This window comes from Notothenia rossii, assembly GCF_949606895.1.
Source record: "Notothenia rossii genome assembly, chromosome: 1".
Lineage (NCBI taxonomy): Eukaryota > Metazoa > Chordata > Actinopteri > Perciformes > Nototheniidae > Notothenia > Notothenia rossii.
In genome coordinates this window covers 74,895,628-74,914,663 of record NC_136912.1, presented here as the reverse complement: position 1 = coordinate 74,914,663, position 19,036 = coordinate 74,895,628, and the positions used below count along the sequence as shown (strand labels likewise).

Sequence of the window (19,036 nt, the reverse complement as noted above, 5' to 3'; positions counted from 1 at the left end):
AAAAAGAAGCGCTTTTGGCCCACAATGATTTTGGAGTTTGCCCAAAATATTGAAGGACTTTATTACAGCAGTGATGAAGTACAGTCATGCAAATCACACAAATTGAAGAGACACTTTTATATCTTCGTTCACTTTATTTTATTAGATCAATTCACACATTGTCTATACTACTTACGAGGAAGCCCTGGTTGCATAACAAACAATTACAAGACTGTTAAAACAGTGTACATGTTTTAGTGTACAGATAGTGCTACATTTATTTAAGTTTATTTTAATTGTTCACTTGTAACCATGCTTCTAATGAATATGTCATGTTATTGCAGGCTGCTCCTGAATGCTGTATTCTGGTATTTCCAAGTGACATGATGTGAGTCGTATTTCTCCAAAGCATTTGCTGCTTATCTTGTGCTGCAATAATTGGCCATTGGTGAAGCCCATCGCAACTGTAAGTTATAAGGGAGGAACTGTGACTGAATAATGATGAATTCAGTTTTTTCAATAATGTCCACAATGCTGCTAATGACAACTGTTTTCAGAAGCTCATTAGTGATTTTTGTTATTTATGTCATCATTCTAAGGGTGCTTTGTTCACTTATAGTAGTGTTGGGACTTTTGAGGTCATTTCACATTCATTTTATTTAAACTTTGCATAATGGTATTGAGGACTCTCCATTCACATAACAGAACGTACAATTCTGCCATTTCTAACCTAGCGTATTTCCTAATTTATGATCTCCTTAGTGAAATGTAACACAAAGACGATAACGAGAGCTGTGTGTTGGTAGAGCAGCAGCTTCAGCCTGTGTTTAGGGCGTCCAGGCGCAGTAAAAGTGTAGGTCACGAAACATGTCAGGACAAGCTGTAATCAATAAATGCTCACTGTGTATAAAAGTATATTGGATAATGGAAGCTTCAACTGGAGTTTTACAATATTTAAAGCTTTCGAAGTACGTTTATTATTGAGGTCTTTTTGTCACTTCAGGAAGGTAATGCCTCCAGCCTAGTAATAGTCTTTCCAAATAACCTCCCATACAACCACAAGTTGGCCTTTTTACACTTGTGTTTTTTGGTACAGATTAAACAGTCAACCGATAGTATGTTAAAAAATGAGCACTAGCTTCCAGGTTTAGCGCTAAGCTAATCTAGTCTGCTGCTAGCTATAACCTTAAATTGAACGAAAAAATATGAGTGGGATTGTTCTTTAAGGTCTCATCATATTGGGTTGCATTGTTGTGAACATAATAACTTGACTTAAAGAATCTACACAGAAGTGTTCCTCCACCTTTTCTCTGTCTGTTTGCTTCTCGGCTGTCTCCTCTTCGTCTCCTCAGCTATCCTTTCTTATCACCGATGGCAGTAATTGTTGTCATAGCAACAGAGAGCATACAGTGAAGTGAGAACGCGAAGAAAGAAAAAAAGAGGGTTGGATAAAAAATGAAAGACAAACTTTAAGGTTGAAATCAGCACTTCATCCATCTCTGCATCACAGCATCTGTCTTTCTCTCTACATCTGTGGTCTTCTTTTTTGTCTTCACATAGATTGGCTTCCTAGATCTTCTCTTGGAGTTTTCATCCTTTCCTTTTACCTATCCCTCCAGCTTTATCTTTAATCCTTCATCCATCCCTCTGTGTTCTGACTTAAGGGCCAATTATACCTTCTGGGTCTGAGAAACATGGTTTATAAATCAAACAACTACACTTCCCTCTGTTTGTGTGTGTGTGCTCTATATGCAGCTAGACTCCCCCTCCATTGTAAACAGGGAAGAATGTGATTCTCGCTTGAGGTAAAGTGCTTGTTAGCTACATTATTTACTTGTTGTTGGAGATGTTGTGGGAAGATTTAAAGCAGAGAATCAAAGTCACGCAGGATGTCTCCTGACTGGAAGTCTGTCTCATTAAAAGGTGACTTCCATTATTATTTTATCATGTCATTTTAATTTTTTTAAAAGCAAAATCCACTGAAATGCATACTTTATATGATATATAAATATTTACAATATATCTATGAAGAACTGTCACCAATCCAGTTTTTAAAAAGTTGAAAAAAGGTAGTGGACTTTAATAATTGCATGAAATGTACTCTGTGGTTTAGGCTATGAGCTGGATGGGGGGCGAGACAGTGTAGTGTAGTGTAGTGTGTGTGTGTGTGTGTGTGTGTGTGTGTGTGTGTGTGTGTGTGTGTGTGTGTGTGTGTGTGTGTGTGTGTGTGTGTGTGTGTGTGTGTGTGTGTGTGTGTGTGTGTGTGTGTGTGTGTGTGTGTGTGTGTGTGTGTGTGTGTGTGTGTGTGTGTTAATCTCATTCATATATTCATCAGAAGGCAGAAGTGCTGACGCAAGTGTGAGAGAGAGGAGGCAGAAAGTGTGAGATAAAGTGCGAGGAGGAGAAATCTAGAAATGTATCTATCCATCCAGAGTGCTAATAGTGATATGTGGTGTAGACATTAAACATGCAGCATATATGAATGATGTAGGCATTTAGAAAAGAGGGCAGGATTTTCCTTTCTTCTCTTCCAAAGGAATTTTATTAAGGATCAAAGGGCTATAAAATCCTCAAATGCAGACCAAAAGGACATTGGTAATCCACACTCTCACCGTGCGGAAATGCATTTACGCTTGCAAGCTTACGTCACAGTGTATCCAGCTCCCTGTTGTGTCTTATTTAATGTTGTTCCGACAACACAAAGAGAGTAATGAAACAAAGAAAAGTGTGCCAAAATATGATAAGAGTGAAAGTCAGCCAAACGGCGGGAACTTTGAGAAATATTAAAACTACAGATAAGTCAGGAAGATATGAGATAGAAACTGGATGATAGAGAAAAGGGGAAAACCTCATTATTGACCTTTGACCACACAAGTAGCTACCCATAATTCATGTGGAGCATGGCCATACTGTAGACAGCTGGCTGAATCTCACAGCTAACCAGGTGCGACATGCATTGGCTTTTAACAACCATAAAGGGTCAGCATTAACAAGACATGCTGAATAGTTAAACATGACATGTTGATGACCACAGGAAATTGTGTGTGAATTACCTACCATTCATCCTGAGTGCAAATTAATTTAGGAAGGTAAATCAGTCTCAACAGTCTTGTAGGTGCTGGGTAGAGAACAAGGGCCAGCCCTCACTTATTTGAATACACCTATACCGAATGCCAAACTAAGAATGTCCTTATTTTAAACAGAATGATTAAAACCTTCAATAACTAATTTGCTCCTTGAGAGAGTGTGACATCATCGTATTTGAATTGTTGCATTACCTGGAAGTTATCCATGTTAAAATGACTGGAATCAAAATGACAGTTTGGTGAAGAGGAGCATAGATTTGGATCATCATTACTGCAGCTCAGGGTCGGAATGACTGACGTTTCTGTCACCATCCAGTATGAGGAGGTGGTCACTGACTCACTGTGTGCAATCAGCTGTTCCAGATGTTTGACCGGTTGGTTGCTTGTGTAGTTTATGTCATTCCAGTGTGCTGGAGGGGTAACATGAAGGCTGTTCCTAGTTAAGAGGCTTAAACTGGTTTCACCAAGCTGGCCAAGTAAATCACCTCTGCTTTGGGCCTGATTGGGTTTTTAGACTTGGACCAACTTCAGAGTCTTCAAGAGCTGAGGTTGTTTCTTTTTTTTGGATCATCTGTTGAAGTGAGCAGTACAGCAAGAAAAGAACTTCCAAGTATCTTAAACTTAAAACAGGTGTCAGGGATTTGTCTCATTAAGATCTGGTATGTTTCCCAAGAGATGGCACCCAAATTGAAAGCCATACATTTATTTTTGTATTTATCCAGATGAAAACATTGAGACAAAATCTCATTTACAATGCTGACCTGGCCAAGAAGGCAGCAAAGTTACACGTTCTTACACATAACACGGACATATACAATATAGAAAACACAACTAAGTAAACAAAAAGACGAAAAGCAGTCACTACATTGTGCACATTTGGGACAATAAAGGCGCATTTCCACTACACGGCCTCGCTCGGTATGGCTAGGCCTCGTTAGGCCTTGTTAGGACTGGCTCACTTTATGGCGCATTTCCATTACAGTTTAGGAACTGGGGTAGTATCTATAGTAACGCAGTGGAGGCAGAGCCGTGACGTCATCTTCAATGAGAATCCCAGAAAAACAACATCAGCTGTTAGCTAATAGCACTCAAGCTCACAGCTCCTCATATCTGTTAGATATAAACTAGACAAAAGTTAAACAAGTACAAACCACAGACTGTCTGTGTCATGGCGAATACAGTCGCTGTTTTATTTATGTCTGTATAGGCCGTTGTTGTGAGTGTGGACGGAGCATATACGGCGTTAGCTTAGCCGATCTCCATTTAGACAACACGCATTTTAAAAAGTTTTTCGCCTGCCGTCTTGTCTGCAGACTTGTCAAAGCATTAATTCATGGTTCTTACTAACCGGTATCAGTATGTTGTTACTTCGGCATCATTTTGAAACGTGTATTACAATTAAATCACGGTCAAATATGTTCATCTTGTTGTAGTTGTAGCGCCCTTGTTAGCGATTCTCTCTCAAGTTTAGCATACTCAGCCTGACTCAGCCTGGTTGTTGGCCTGGAAAAAAACCTTGATTTTACGGGGCCAGAAAAACTGGGTAATAGTACCCGCTAGCCGGTACTACGCTAAGTGGAAACGCAACTAAAAACGGGCCCTGCACGGCTCGGCATGCTTAAAGTGAGCTTCGCGCTGTAGTGGAAATGCGCCATTAGGTACACTACCTATTACTGCAATAGCAGCTGGTGGTAAGGACCTCTTCACCTCTATATCTTACCTCTTACCCCTTTCCGTCAACCTATCCTAAGGGAGTGCATTGACGTAGATAAGTTGTGCCTCTTCACCTCTGCTTCTTATTTCTTACCCTGTTCCCGCAACCTATCCTAGGGAAGTGCATTGACGTAGACACGTTGTGCCTCTCCACCTCTGTCCCCTACCTCCTAGGGTCAAAGTTAATATGTTTAGGGATTACTTTGATCGAGATGCGCAGGCCCGTGCCTTGCCTTGGACTTCTGTATAACTGCTTGGGTCTTGATGGACTGAGTGGGGAAGTTTCTGAGATATTCACCCTAGCCCTAACCCTTACAGGCCCGTCCACACAGCCGCGTGCGTTGAAAGCTTCACCATTCACTTTGAATGGGGTGACGTCACTTTTCGCCGAACTGCATTGTGGGAAGCGACGCGGAGCGTTGCTGGCGTGGCTCGTTGCAAAAGTTAAGCAATGTTCAACTTTTGAAGCCTCGGCAGAAGCGTCAGTCAATCGAATCATATGCCAGTATAAGTTATAGCCAATCAAACCGCTGCTTGTGTGTCAAGGGCGGGAGATTCATGTGATTGGTTGTTGGTCGAGTTTCAGACACGCACGCCGCTTTGTGGACGGGCCATAACCCTTTAGTGTGAATATCTCATGAACTTCCCCACTCAGTCCATCAAGACCCGAGCAGTTATACAGAAGTCCAAGGCAAGGCACGGACCGGCGGATCTCGGTCAAAGTAATCCCTAGCCATATGAACTTTCACCCTAGGAGATAGAGGTAGGGGACAGAGGTGGAGAGGCACAACGTGTCTACGTCAATGCACTCCCCTAGGTTGAGGGAACAGGGTAAGAAATAAGAAACAGAGGTGAAGAGTTAAAGATCATGATTGATTCAAGATAGCCAATGTGGATAGTCTTCTTACACCACAAAGCAGAACATAATCCTATAATCCCTATAAACAGATTCTTCATAAGCAAATGTTGTTATCTGAAGTGTTATGTAGTCCGTGTAGTATTGACCAATCACTGCTTTAGTTGAACACAGGTAAATGGTTCATGTGGATAGCAAAAGAGGTGGAATGCATTGGTCAAAATGCAAACGTTGAAACCCATCATCTATCTTTCCTTGATTATTTAACGTTTGTTATTTTAAAATTAGCTTGCGCACTGGTTACTTGAAATAATCTGGTTGTCTCTCAACTCCAATTTAAAGGTCCCATGTTTTGGTCATTTCTACTGATCATAATTCCATGGTTGAGGTCTACTAGAATAGATTTGCATTGTTCCATGTTCCAAAATCACATTGGTTTCTCATACAGTTGGAGCTCCTAGTCTGATTTTGGGGATTTTCATGATCTAGTTAGATGCTTTTTAAGTCCTGGGGGTCACAAGTTGGATAATATATTGATTTCAAACGCTGTCAGTGGGCTGCAGCATAAATTATTTTGGAAAGTGTGATGCATAAGAATCAGTTGATCGTTACATAGTAATGATCTGGACATGCAGAAGAGGCTAGAATGATCACAACACATTGTCAACATTCATATTCCATGTCTCTCTCCTTTCCATAACCTGCACCCTCTCTTCCATCTTCTTTAGTCTCCCTGTCTTCTTCCTGTTAATCAATCCATCGTTGTTCACTTTTTGCTCCTTCTCACTTGTCGCTCCTGCCAGTGAATTAAAAGCAATTCAGCAATTGAGTTAATTTCACTTGTTTGTTTGCATTATTTTTTTTAATTTAAATCTGTTTTGTTTGATTCTCAAAAGAGAACAAAGATGTAAGCAAATTGTGTTTTATACAATTGTATGTTATGACATCATAACTGCAATATATGTATGTTGTTTTAAAAGTATGCCTATTTCCTATATTGTAAATGAAGACTATTGTTATAGATAGATAGATAGATAGATGGATAGATCTTTCTCTCTGCCTGTCCTGTCTTTTCCTTACCAACGCTGAGCTTCGACTGACGTAGTCTTTTCATTATATCTGAGTCAGTGTAAAAAGAAAAAAATACAATGTTACATTACAAGAGGTAATCCTTCTGACATTGGATGAATGTAATGAACTTTAGCTCTCTAGCTAGATTATTCACACAATTTATACGGATATACGCGGATATATCCAGTCTGTGATAGTGTTACGTCATTATGAGAGTGCTCTCATACTTGTTTGAATCTGAAATTGTATATATTTATATACATATATATGTGTGTGGGTGTGTACGTATATGTCCGCATCTGTAGCCTGTTATTGTCTCATTATACCGCACTGTGAATGAATTAAAAATAAATATATAAGTCATCATGAACACATCTGTCCATCAGACAGAGGGCTGTGCCTCCTGTCACCATTAACGGACGTCTCTTTAAAATGACCGCTCAGAGGAGAGGATTTCGAATTTTTCTAACCGCCTGCTGCTTCTCCTCCTCTCTCCTTGGTTCCCCTCCTCGACTCCTCCGCTCGCATCTCCTGTGGGCGGGACTAAGACATGAGGATAGGAGTCGAGGAGGGGAATTAGAGAAATGAGAAAGGGCCCGGGCTGCGGTGGTTTGTTGATACATGTCGTCTTCTTCTGTTTGCTTTAATCAAGGCTATGTAGTTATGCAGCGCCCCCATCATCAGTAAATGGAAGTACTACAAAGAACCCCGTTTAGTGCCGTTATTTCACAAGTTTTTTTAAATACACAGCTAGGAAAAAATTACCGAGGTCCGGACCTCGGTGACCTCAATGGTGGATACAGCCCTGCTTGTCTTGCCAGTACTTGTTGAGACATCTATCTAGTGTAAACGAAAAATATTCTCTGTTGCGGTATCAACCACTGCTACACATGTTGACATGCTTTGCCATCGTAAACAAACCATCACTTTCTGTCACGGTTTGTGAAACAAGCAGGACCCAAATGCAGATATAAACTGAAACTTCCTTTATTTCAAGGCTATGATATATATAGACAATGACAAAACAGAACACTCACCGCAGAACTAGTCAGGGAACAAGACGAACCGAGAAAGACAGACAGACAACCCAGATCTTAAATACACACAAGACTCAATCACACAACAAGACACAGGTGAGGAGGGAGGAGAAAACACAGGGGCCCAGGTGAACATAATCAGACAATTAGACACACCAGGGAAACTAATGACAAGACAATAACCCAAAGGAAAACATGACATGGAAAACAGCAAAAACACCCAAACCTACAAAACTATAAACGTGACATAACATGAGAATCGTGACATAACCCCCCCCTCAAGGGACGGATTCCAGACGTCCCAAAAAAACAAAAGTCCAGCAGGGTGGGAGCAGGGTGGGTGGAGGGGTTCTGGAGGACGGGTCTCGGGTGGACGGCCCGGGGGCAAGGCAGAGTTCAAAAAAGGGGAATTCGGGTGGACGGCCCGGGGGCAAGGCAGAGTCCAAAAAGGGGAATTCGGGCGGACGGCCCGGGGGCAAGGCAGAGTCCATGGAGGGAATCTCGGGCGGACGCCCCGGGGGCAAGGCAGAGTCCGAGGAGGGGTGAAGACCAGACAGCTCCGGAGGCCGGTCAGGAGCCGGTGTCGGCAAGATCCCCCATGGAAGAGGACACAGGACCGGCAGGACCCCCGGCAGGAGAGCAGTCGGCGGAATCCCCAACGCGACAGGACATGGAGTTGGCAGGACCCCCAGCGGAAGAGTAGTCGGCGGGACCTCCAACGTGGCAAGACATGGAGTTGGCAGGACCCCCGGCAGAAGAGCAGTCTGCGGGACCTCCAACGGCTCAGGACATGGGGTTGGCAGGACCCCCGGCAGAAGAGTAGTCTGCGGGACCTCCAACGGGACAAGACATGGAGTTGGCAGGACCCCCGGCAGAAAGGCAGTCTGCGGGACCTCCAACGACACTTGAGTGGGTTGGTTCGCCAACAGAACACAGGGAGCTGGCGTCGGACGGACAGCCAACCGGAGACGAGGTGCTGGAGTCGGCCGGTACGCCGACAGGACTCGGGGAGCTGGCGTCGGACGGACAGCCAACCGGAGACGAGGTGCTGGAGTCGGCCGGGATGCCGACAGGACTCGGGGAGCTGGCGTCGGACGGACAGCCAACCGGAGACGAGGTGCTGGAGTCGGCCGGTATGCCAACAGGATTCGAGGAGCTGGCGTCGGCCGATGAGTCAGAAGGTGACGAGGAGCCGGAGTCGGGACCATGGTTACTGGAGCCGGCACTGAAGCCGGGACCATGGCTGTAAGGTCCGGTTCTGGAGCCGGAAACATGGCTGTAAGGTTCGGTTCTGGAGCCGGAAACATGGCTGTGTGGGCCGGCACTGGAGCCGGAAACATGGCTGTAAGGTCCGGTTCTGGAGCCGGAAACATGGCTGTAGGGTCCGGTTCTGGAGCCGGAAACATGGCTGTAAGGTCCGGTTCTGGAGCCGGAAACATGGCTGTAAGGTCCGGTTCTGGAGCCGGAAACATGGCTGTACGGTCCGGCTCTGGAGCCGGAAACATGGCTGTGTGGGCTGGCGCTGGAGCCGGAAACATGGCTGTAAGGTCCGGTTCTGGAGCCGGAAACATGGCTGTAAGGTTCGGTTCTGGAGCCGGAAACATGGCTGTAAGGTCCGGAGCCGAAGCCTGGACCCTGGCTGTGTAAGCCAGGTAATGGAGTATGGAAGCAAAGCTGCGTGGGCCGGTACTTGAGCATGGAGCCATGGCTGCTGGGGCCTGTTCTGAGGCTGGAACCATAGCTCTTGGGGCTTGAGCTGCTAGCTTGGCCTTGCGACTCCTCCTCTTAGCAGCCGCCTGAATACTCCGTGGACCTCCATAAGCCAGACGAGTTCCAGAATATGACTCCTGGACAGGAGCAGGAACTGGGGCAGAAGCATGGGTTGACTGCAGACGGAACCCAACGAGGCGTATGGTGCCAGGTTGGGAATTGGGAGGCCGGGAGCTAGCATGCCTGGGGCTAGCAGGCCGGGAATCACACACAGGGAGGATCTTTGAAATCCAGCCAGGTAAGAACTTCACCATACCTGGTTTCTCTCTAGCCATCTGGCGCGCCTCCGAAAACACAGCCTCTCGCTGCTGAACTCCGGGTGCTCTCTTCCATCGATCCGAGCAGTTAGCCAAAAAAAAGGAAAAATGTAATAATTCCGACTCGAACGGATCTGCTGGGCCCATTTCTTGGTCGGTTCGTACTGTCACGGTTTGTGAAACAAGCAGGACCCAAATGCAGATATAAACTGAAACTTCCTTTATTTCAAGGCTATGATATATATATAGACAATGACAAAACAGAACACTCACCGCAGAACTAGTCAGGGAACAAGACGAACCGACCAAGACAGACAGACAACCCAGAACTTAAATACACACAAGACTCAATCACACAACAACAAGACACAGGTGAGGAGGGAGGAGAAAACACAGGGGCCCAGGTGAACATAATCAGACAATTAGACACACCAGGGAAACTAAAGACAAGACAATAACCCAAAGGAAAACATGACATGGAAAACATTAAAAACACCCAAACCTACAAAACTATAAATGTGACATAACATGAGAATCGTGACACTTTCTCTGTTCTGTGCCAACATCAAAACAGTAACATTAATGCCACAGCTTCTCTGTGCAATTCCTCCAGTTAGTTCTGTAGTCTTAATCCTTAATCATCCTTAATACAAGAACCGAGTCGCTATACGCTTTACTGCACTCCAGTTACCTAGCAACACCCATTCACAAAATGCCATATAAGGGATAACGCAGTATGGAGGCTGAATGTACTCTCAGATTCAGAAAGAGAGGTAGAGGAAAAAGACATTAACAGGACTTTTCATGAGTAAACAACATACCAGTGTTTATCCGGCTCAACTCTGTATGGTAAAGGGTTTTTGGAGCTCAGTTGTCAAGCAGATTGTAGTTAACACTTCTCATGACCATATAATGTTGAATTTGGCTCATGAACTTATCAAACTACTTGCAAGATATCTGAATACCTTGCATTGAGTTGTGTTGTCTTTCTTGACAAAAGCCAATAAACCCATAGTCAATGATGTTAAACCGATCTATATCCTTCCTAAACTGGAGCTGCTTATCCGATCCTGTACAGTACATCTCCTGTATGCACAGTGGCAGTCAAATAGAAGCTTCTACCTGCCATATCATCGCATGTATTTGCTGTCGTTCCTTTGCACGTCTCTACTTTGTCAGTCAGTTGTTCAGCCCGCTGGTCATCTTGCCAAACAGCCAGCCAATTAGTCATCTCAGTGGGAGCAGACTAAAACGTGGCCTTTTCCCACACCCCTAACAGATCGTAAGGCTTACAATACAGACAGTAATGGCATGGTGCACAAAACAGCTTTACAAACTAATCTGTTGGACTGTGAAAAAGAAAATAAAACTAAATGAAAAACTCATTAAACTGTTACCTGGCGACCATGGATATTTCAAATTGGCAGGAAATATACTGTGCAACAACGCTTCCTACTGTGCTGCTCTGCCCTTGTCTCATATCGTCTACTCTCGTCTGTAATTGTTTTTACTGTAGATCAGCAGGGCTCAGGCAAGGGACGGATTAAACAGGCAATACAAATACCCTATTATTTTGGGGGTTATATAGGTTAGTGTGCATGAAAATGGTCTACAAAGGCTTAAATCCCAAAGTTCCATCCAGCAGGCTCTTCAAATCTGAAAACTACTGTTTCAAACTTTGCTGCTCTGTTGTTGTGTTCACGAGCTATTGATTAATTACCGCTCAAAGCAATACCTCAATGCTTTGATAAAGGCAGAGTAAAATATCCTGATGAATTAATAAGTACCTCTGTTTTTCTACTTACTAATCTAGCAGAAAAACTGTTTTTTTAACACTCTTACTTCTAATCTTCTTTGCCTTAACCGTCTATGTGGGTCTTTTGCAGGTTTACACAATTAACCTTATTTTGGTTGTTCCATTCCCTGGGGGCAGATACTGCGAGCTAATTTGCTTAGTTATACGCTTTTATGTTAAACCGCCTCTAGGCAAAACTCTCCATAAAGCAGAGATGTAGTGTATATTTCTCTGGCTTTTATTTTGAAAGAGAGAACGTGACCCAGAGGCAGACAGAATTGCAGTAAAGATGCTTATAATTTCATTAATCCTCACCAATTGCTTTCTGCAATCAATATTAACTTCATAGTGATAAGTTCAAACAAAAATGTTATCCATTGCCACTTTAAGTTAAATCAGTACAGTTAAAGTGGAGACAGAAACATTTTAATTATACGTGTAATAGAGAGAGCAGTATTGATTCATAATTTAAAGACCAGGACGAGGAAAATACATGTATTCCCTTGCTTAAGGTGCTAAGGAAACAAACCTGAGTGTGTTTGTGTGTCTGGGGTCACTTCCTTCGTCACTGCCCTCACTGGTTGGTGATTGGAGTTGACTTAGTGTTTTAATGAATCAAATTATGATCTCTTTTCACTTATTCAAAGACCTATGAATTATACAAACCTCAATGAATCCTTCACCTAAATGAATCATTTTCTGGTTCATGTGTGTATTTGTGTGGACTGTATGAATGCAGTTATATAGAGTAACAGTTTACTGAATACTGGCTGCTCTGCTCTCTTTTTGTGTGCAGTATGTAGGGGTTTGGTATATGGTTGTGTATTGATGGGATCCATAAGACTTATTTTACTGCCATACAGTAACAACTATTAGTTTTGCTGTGATATCTCCCCTTTAAAAAATAAAAATCAATAGAAGAAGTTAAAATAAAAAAGGTTTGTGATCTAGGAACCATTGAGGACGGTTGAGTCATTATAACCAACCTTCAACTACATAGAAGTTTGTATCAATAGATTTCCCTTTAAACTTTTGCGAGGCAGTCATTATTTACTTGTGATCATCTTGTAGTTATAAAATCTGGTCTAGAAGACAAATTAGGAAGTCTTGAACTCTGGGTTTTCATCCAATGGCGAGAAATGCAATTGTTACTGTCTTGGTGGTAGGTCTTGGTGTCTATATGCAGTCATTTAAGTTATTTTTAGAACAAATTACTACACAGTGCTGAGCCTCATCTCAAATGAATCTTCTTTTTTCCAACCCGCAGATGAAATAAAATGAGTTTAACTTCTAGCTTAAAATACAAAACAAATGTCTCTACAGGCAATACAATTAAAACAACGTTTTTATTATGGTGACATTTTCTTTACGTGAAAAAAAGACAAAAAGGAGACAAAATTAAATAATAATAAAAAAAACGCCCAAATAATTGTTAATAATAAGTTGAAAATAAATAATAATATCCATAATAAAAAAGTGAAAACACCAAAATGTATCTGAGTTTCTAAGGCTAAACTGTAGCGGTTGCTATAAGAAACAGAATACTGAATATGAAATTGCAGAATAGTTTGCATTCACTTTGTGGCCTTGTGATTAAGTGTTTTCCCCGGGTACTTTGACTTTGGTGATTTACAATTTGCTGCCATTTATAAAGAGGTTTCAAAGGATAGACCAATATTAAAAAAAAAAGGCTTAGTTAAGTTAAGACTCCTCTTATTGGCTAGATGTAGTTGTTGCTTGGCAAAATTAACTTATTGAACATCTTAATAGGAAGCAACAATGGAGGCTTCAGAAACGTAATGACACCATGTTTTTTTGTTGAATCTGCACCAGGCGGTTCTCTGCATGCCACCCTATACCTGCAGGGTGTCATCTCATACTCATATCATCTCTTTGGGAAGCAATAATGTGTGTGTACGAATGTATGTAGTGTGTGTTGTGGATACTTCCCCCTCTTAGTACATATTTATCTTCTTAATCTGTATGCTTTTCAGAACATTCATTTGCTTAACCTTAACTATCACAATTACGTGCGTAAACCCAAATGCCCTGTCGTTTAACTCGACCCTTACTCAAACCTTGTTCTAAACTTAACTCTAAAGACAAGACTTGGTAACACTTTATTTTGATAGTCCATAGTTAACACTCTATAAGTCATCAGTTGACATTCAACAACACTGTTTCAACAGACAAGTAACATGCATTCAACTAACTGCCAGTAGAATATACATTAACCATTAGTTGATGATCAACAGATAAGCAACTAAAGTTCAGTCTATTACATTAAGCATTAGTTGATGATCAACGGATAAGCAACTTTAAAGTTTAGTTGACTATTACATTAAGCATTAGTTGATGATCAACGGATAAGCAACTTTAGAGTTTAGTGGACTATCTGTTGATCGTCAACTAATCTAGAGTTGACTATTAGTATTCTTTTAGTAGGTTCTCCATTAAGCGTTTGTAGGCATGTGTTAGGACTATCCAATTAAAGTGAAAAACAGTTGAGAACAGTAGAAAGTCTATAACCTATCAACAGAACACATACATTCGTCCACTAATTATATGCAACAGACATGGGAATAAAGCAAAATGTTTTGCACAACTGATCACGAACACTGGATAACTGAAGTCAATACCAGGCTATAAAGCACAGTAGAACAAACACTATACAAAGCAACAGCTCATCCCCTTTTTCTGTCAGGTCATTCTGAATGTGGGTTGAGCGTTGTTGTTGTTGTTGTTGTTGTTGTTGTTGTTGTTGTTTTTTCATTTTGGAAAAGCTACTTTGGGGAAGTTTTTTGGCGACCTGTTAATAATTATGTTTAGATTTCCTTTAGTAGGATTGAATGTGGTTCACAACTGTTCAGTTTTTACTTGTTGTATATTATTAAAATAAAAAAGCTTTCTTTCTCTGATATGCTGTATAGTGTTTGTTCTACTGTGATTTATAGCTTGGTATTGACTTCAGTTATCCAGTGTTCGTGATCAGTTGTGCAAAACATTTTGCTTTTGTCTGTTGCATACCATTAGTGGATGAATGTATGTGTTCTGTTGATAGGTTATAGACTTTCTACTGTTCTCAACTGTTTTTCACTTCAATTGGATAGTCCTAACACATGCCTACAAACGCTTAGTGGAGAACCTACTAAAAGTATACTAATAGTCAACTCTAGATTAGTTGACGATCAACAGATAGTCAACTAAACTCTAAAGTTGCTTATCTGTTGATCATCAACTAATGCTTAATGTAATAGTCAACTGAACTTTAGTTGCTTATCTGTTGATCATCAACTAATGCTTAATGTAATAGTCAACTGAACTTTAGTTGCTTATCTGTTGATCATCAACTAATGCTTAATGTAATAGTCAACTGAACTTTAGTTGCTTATCTGTTGATCATCAACTAATGCTTAGTTACTTGTCGGTTTGAACGGTGCTGTTGAATGTCAACTGACACATGTCAACTGATGCACTGTTGACATGCTACTAAATGTCAACTGATGACTTATAGAGTGTTAACTATGGACTATCAAAATAAAGTGTTACCCAAGACTTAACTCCCAAATGGTCCAAAACTGCACAAAATGGGAATCCTGACGAGAATTGTTGTTATTTCCATCCATCACTCATAGTAGTGGTACCAAAAATACACGAGGTCTCTACATGTACAGCAGAGTGATCTATGTTTTATAGCAGATCCAAGCTCTAAACCAGAGCTGCCCAGAATAGGACCTGTGGGCGAAATCAGCTGAATCCAAGCTGCCTTAAATAGGACCTGTAGGCATAACCTGGCTCACGTCAAATGAATTTGGCCCACCAAAGTGTTATGCACACGGTCAAATCTGTTTTCTATGCATTGTCTTTACATCTGATACATTTGCACCTGAAGTCAGCAACAATGCTCATCTTACATTTTAAGCTAATGAAAATGTTCATAAATAAATGTTTGTAGTAAAGGATTCTGGACTTTCTAACATCTCCTTAAATAAAAGAAAAATGTGCAAATGACTATGCATGAACGTTCGCACTCAGTAATACTTGATTGTGTTCAACTGACATTGAAGATTGATCAATGATACAAAAATGGTATTCCTAAAATAATCGCTAAAAGCAATTATGTTTTTATTAGTTTCATTTGGGTTTGGACTATTGAGTAAATCAGTCAGTCATAAACAGACACATCGTGAAGCTCCTCATATTGATTTCAAATCATTGTAAAGTGTTGCCTCCTCTAGCTCAATGCTTTTATAAAAAGATGCACTACATTTCTGTAATCAAAGTGCAAGAGCGCATTTAGAGACAACAGGAAATGAAAAATTGAAAAAAATGCAAGTATTCCTCAACATACGTATTACATGATACAACTATACATTGTAGCCATTTAGACACAAGTCATTAAGCTACTTACCGTCCTGTCAATAAACAATCATTCAATCATCCATTGGGGAAAAAGGTAAACCCCTTTATTGTATTACAAGAAAATGTTTCATTCTTTCAAAACCAAACTTCTTCTGTACACTGTTACTAAAAAGCCCCAAGGTCTCTCTGAGTTGTTGCCAGGCAACAAACCCAGTTCCAGCTGCTAAACAGGACTTGGGCGTGAACTTTATTTAGTCTCAAAGACCCTTTATCCCTGCTGTTAACATTTGAAGACAGGATTTTTGGATTGGAGTTTTATCAATTTGTATGGGTTTTGAAAAATCCTTATCCCAGGAAGAGAGAGAGAGATGACTTGTTGACTGACAGAGTGCCTGGCTGGCCAGCTTCCTGTTTTCTCCAGACTGTTGTTAAACTCAGTCAATCTTGGAGAGTCCCAGCGCTGCCATCTGGGTTTTACTGGGGCTTTAGCCTGGCACTGCCAACTGGCACAGATGGCATAAGGATACTATGTGATTTGTTTGAGTAGAGTTGAATACGTTGGAGTGAAGTGAAGCTGAAGGTCATCTTATGTTAATTTATCAAGGGTCAGAAGTCAGTTCAAGCCATGATAGAAACCCTATTTTATCTTCACGTCCAGAGCACTTAATGCCAAATAATGTGCTTCAGAAACTTCTTTTACAGCTTCAGATTGAAGCCTTTTGTTTTTTGTCAGGACCTCCCAAACGCCCGGTCTTTCTCCTGTAGTATCAGCTATGGTCTACATTATTTGGATATAGATCACGAGATTCTAATACAAATCCTGACTCACACTGCCCCTTTTGAAAGGAATCCCTATTTTTATTATAGCATCCCATTGAGGCATACATTATTTCAGGGCCATTACAGGTCAAATATTGTCACACCATTCATGTATTTGAGTTGATTATTGTTATTTTATTTTGGCTCTACTTTTAGTCAATAAAGGCTATTTTCCAGGAATGTATTGCTCCACACTCTCATTTAAATGCAGCATCTTCTCCAAACAAATTCATCTTGATAGTCCTGGATTTTTGCCTCATGCCTGCTTCTTTAATCTCAGCCCAGTATCTCTAGGAGTTACGCCAATGCTGGACGATTCAGGACTTTTCTAAACTCAAGCTAAAACTGTTTTTAGAGAGTCATGTTGTGAAGGACCAGTTGTTTAAGCGTTATGATCATTTTATTATACTACTTTTGTACTGATTTGTATGGATTTTACTCTCAGGTTTTATGTATTTTAAAGTCCCATATTTGGAGGCATTTAAAAAACTGCTATTGGTTAATGTGATTTAAAGTGCAGTACTTGTCCCTATAGGAAATATCAATCAATCAATGTTTATTTATATAGCCCAATATCACAAATGTTATATTTGTCTCAGTGGACTTCACAGTTTGTACAGAATATCAGTATGACAATACGATACCCTCTGTCCTTAGACCCTCACATCGTACAAGGAAAGACTTCCGGAGAAAACCCACAGTTTAAAGGGAAAAATGGGAGAAACCTCAGGGAGAGCATCAGAGAAGGGATCCCTCTCCCAGGACGGACAGACGTGCAATAGATGCCGTGTGTAAATCGAAGAGATAATACATTTTACAGCATAGACCAAATGTTTGGATATTATTATTTATCATTTATTATATTATGTATTATTAAATAAACAATAAATACATAAGGACAATTAGCTCTTTACGTATATGTCAGAGTAATTACGGGGTATCATGTTTTTTTTTACCTTGCCATGTGTGGTCTTTGCAAAAAGCAAGAAATGGGAAATATGTCACCATTGGACACAGTCAGGAGTTTGCAGAATTTGTATATATTGATGTTTATGTCATTGCCAATATTTGCAGATCAGTCTGAAATAAGTATCCAAGGTGAAACATATTGATAAGATAAAAAGCAAATTGTACATCAAGAGGAAGTTTAGCTAATGAGCAATTGGCAACTCATATTTAGACATCACGTCTAATATACAAGGCAACACATTGAACTGGCCTCCTGGTGGCTGTGGATGTGCTGATTGGGTTCAGGAAGCCTCCCAACAGGAGCCCACTCAGCAGGAGCAACACTCTGCACCATGCTTTGAGCTCTGGCTGTGCACTAAACATCTATGATGTCCATCACAAAACAAGGGTCCTCTGCATTTGAGCAACCATAACAACTATGCAATCATAACAGTGGCAACACTTATGTTGCATTTATATAGCTCCTTTCTGCCTTACTGAACACATTGCTTTACAATTTGACTCTCATGCACCATTTGACATGATTTGGATTTCTCAAGAACCGTTTATATGGAACTCATGTTTAGCCTCTGGACTGCCATCTTACATTCTCTCTCTTCCAACAGGTACAGTCGCTTGTAGTGCTAGGATAAGTTATGGCAAGAAAAATCCCTTAGACCTGTGGTGTGAATTTAAAAAATGTAGCTGTAGTTCTAAGCTTCAATGACACTGTGATTATCCCTTTTGATAGATGGCACCTTTACTTTTTGGATTCATATTTCATTTTTGGAAACTAAAGTCTCGGTCAAGAGGAGGATTGAGAGGAGGAGGGACACATTTGTCCCGGGCATTAGGCCGAACAATTTGGCAGCAGGGACAGTTGCTGATAATGTCTGTGATGTTTCTGCAAACTGACTCTCAAACACGGATCTGATCACCTGAAAGTGTTACTGCTGCGATGGCTGGTTGGATCCGAATACCTGATTAAAGGTGACACTGAAAGCTCCACAGATCTTACACATGAGGACCGTTTGTGTCATGATGAGCACTTCCAAGCCTGTGCAAACAGTTGTTTAATTTCTTCTCTAGGATCTTTGTGGAATCTGAGAAATTAATAGGATAATCTCTCCTCAGGGATGGAAATTGCGAGCATTCACATCATCAAACAAGACAGTTGTGTGGTTGCAGAAATGAACATGTGAGAATCAAAATGTATTCTGCATTGGAAAAATAAGTGTACTCATTCACTATAGGTCTGATTATCTTCAATGGCATACTTTGGCTGATGTGAGACTTTACTTTTTGCACTTCTTATTTGTTAAGTGCCAAAATGTGAGCTACTG

At 41.0% G+C, this 19,036-nt stretch overlaps 1 protein-coding gene across 1 annotated transcript in view; it reads left to right on the top strand.

Moving 5' to 3' along the window:
• The window catches only part of lrrc7 (leucine rich repeat containing 7), a 126,524-nt gene that overhangs the window by 29,743 nt on the left and 77,745 nt on the right, over positions 1-19,036 (top strand). The gene's annotated exons all lie outside the window — the stretch shown is intronic.